We start from the raw sequence: 2,487 nt of genomic DNA on the forward strand, positions 1-2,487 counted from the left end.
ATATATATTTTCGTCCGATTTTATGTAAATGGTACACCAAAGCCCCTATATATCATTCGATATGCACGGAATTTGGCACAGCGTAATGAATTAGTCCTAGAATTATGTGTCTTAAGTTTCCTGAAAATCGGCCTAGATTTAGATATAGCTCCTATATATATTTTCGTTCGATTTAATGTAAATGGTTCACCAAAGTCCCTATATATCCTTCGATTTGCACGAAATTTAGCACAGCGTACTGAACTAAGTCTAGAAAAATGTCTGTTAATTTACGTGAAAATCGGTTAAGATTTAAATATAGCTCCCATATATATTTTCGTCCGATTTTATGTAAATGGTGCACCCTGTATATCCTTCGATTGAATAAAGTTTAGAACGATGTGTGTTAAATTTCGTAAAAATCGGTTCAGATTTAGATATAGGTCCCATATATATTTTCGTCCGATTTTATGTTAATGGTGCATCATAATCCATATATATCCTCCGATTTGCAAGAAATTTTTTATTTATAAGTAAATGGAGAACTCAAAATGTGGCCGAATGCACAAAACATACTGAAATAAGTGTAACTGTCCCATGGTAAGAAGCAACTCTATATCTGACCAAAATTTAGCATAGGTTGCAGAATGACATGTTTAATTTCATGTTAATGGCCCTTAAAAAATGCGACGTCTGTTAGGATTCCATCTGATTAATATACCTAAAGTGGTGAAGGGTATCATATATTCCGGTATTTTCAAGGTATTTTAAGTTGTTAAACGAATTTTCCCATTAAAATGCCTATAATTTGGCATTTTGAAGGTTATAGTCACATTGCCTTACCTATGTGTCGGCGGTATTCAGGGTTCATTAAGGAGCCCAAAGAACTCATTTGCAATAAAATTACAACGTAGGTCCGCTCCATTTTCAACATTTTTAATGTATAGCCTAATTTTCCACCGAAGTTGCAGGTTTGGTACTTCCAATTATATTACCGACATCTGTATAATTCCTCGATAGCGATTTGGATGAAAATTAAAATCCGAAATGTAAATTTCCAGTATAGATCTTTCAAAATACAGAAACCCCTTACTAGTGGTAAACGATTTCATAAACATTACATAGATGTTTTGTCTTTCAGGGTTTGTCGTCAACCAATCCGTACAAAACAGTGGTTGCTTGTTGATAGGTACCATTGACGACAGGTAGCTACCTGCGTGTGACCATCAACGATCATCCCTTCTTTCCCTTAACATATCACACATTTGTATGGTATTTCCTAATATTAGCGATATTGTAGTCTGCTCTTCATTCCATTCTTCTCTACTAATTCTCATTCACTTCATATCCACTGCAAGGTATAACGTTCATGTCGATCAGTGTATAGTTATCGCTTCTCGGCCTTATGGCTAAGATCAAAGTGTAGTATCTGTTCTTATCAGCTTAACATCTGATAGATCCTCCATCGGAGGACAACAAATGTTAAACTGATTTTTGGAAATTGACGGAAGTTCAAGGGGCTTGCTCCACTTCTGTCGCGGGTTGGCCCGGTATTGCAGTACCGCCGGGATTTCGGCCCATCTTATATTAATACATTTCAACTAACAACAAGATAAAACGTTGATAGGTACGGATGTGTGCCACCCCTCCACCAGAAGGTGGATATTCGATTTTTAGACTTTTCGATTTTTGCCTTTGACTAAAAAGTCGACTTTTCGATCATTCGATTTTGTCAAAACTATTCAAAATCGATTTTCGACTTTTACTGACTTCTGCAAAATCGACTAAAAATTTGATTTTTTTTTTGAATTATTTTTATATGAATTATTGTTAAAAGATGATGTAAAGTTCCGGGCAATTTGAGCTTTGTGATAAAAACCAAGTATTTATGAAGAAAATCGAAAGTCGATCTTGAAAAGTCGACTTTCCTATTTCCTCATAGATCAAAAGTCGACTTCGACTTTTAGACTTTTCAATACAAAAAGTCGATTAGTCGAAAGTCGATTTACTTATCCCTACACAATAATAGTACCAGTCTTAACACTGTAATGATAACAAGCACCCGGGTCGAAAAATTGGCTTAAGGCCTTGAACTTGAAAATTTGTCTGAAGTCTTCAAAATAACGATAATTAGAGATACCAGTCTATGATATAAGGAACATTTAGCCGCCAAAAAGTATGTCATTACAGGCAATTAGTTTGAAAAACGTGTCAGAAATCTTTTAAAAAATCCTATAAAAAATGCTGAAGCCTTGAAAAAATATTTCTTTAAAAAATCAACTCCTGCTGACCGCCTTGAAAAATATTCCTTTAAAAAAATCCGTGGTCCTTGAAAAATATTCCTTTACAAAATCCACGCCTCGACCCTTATTTGCTTTAAAAAATCCATGCCAGGTATGGATGGTCCTTGAAAAATATTCCTTTAAAAAATTCACGCCTTGTATGGATGGTCCTTGAAAAATATTCCTTTACAAAATCCACGCCTTGGTGGTCCTTTGAAAAATATTC

At 34.8% G+C, this 2,487-nt stretch overlaps 1 non-coding gene across 1 annotated transcript; it reads left to right on the top strand.

Moving 5' to 3' along the window:
* Positions 1-1,368: 1,368 nt before the first annotated feature.
* On the top strand, positions 1,369-1,565 carry LOC133333195 (U2 spliceosomal RNA). Its single transcript, XR_009754443.1, has one exon. It is a non-coding gene; the product is annotated as a U2 spliceosomal RNA (small nuclear RNA).
* The last annotated feature ends 922 nt before the right edge of the window (positions 1,566-2,487 follow it).

Source organism: Musca vetustissima, unplaced genomic scaffold (genome assembly GCF_032173495.1).
Source record: "Musca vetustissima isolate MV318-11 ecotype Yass unplaced genomic scaffold, APGP_CSIRO_Mvet_v1 utg124152, whole genome shotgun sequence".
In the NCBI taxonomy this organism is placed as follows: domain Eukaryota; kingdom Metazoa; phylum Arthropoda; class Insecta; order Diptera; family Muscidae; genus Musca; species Musca vetustissima.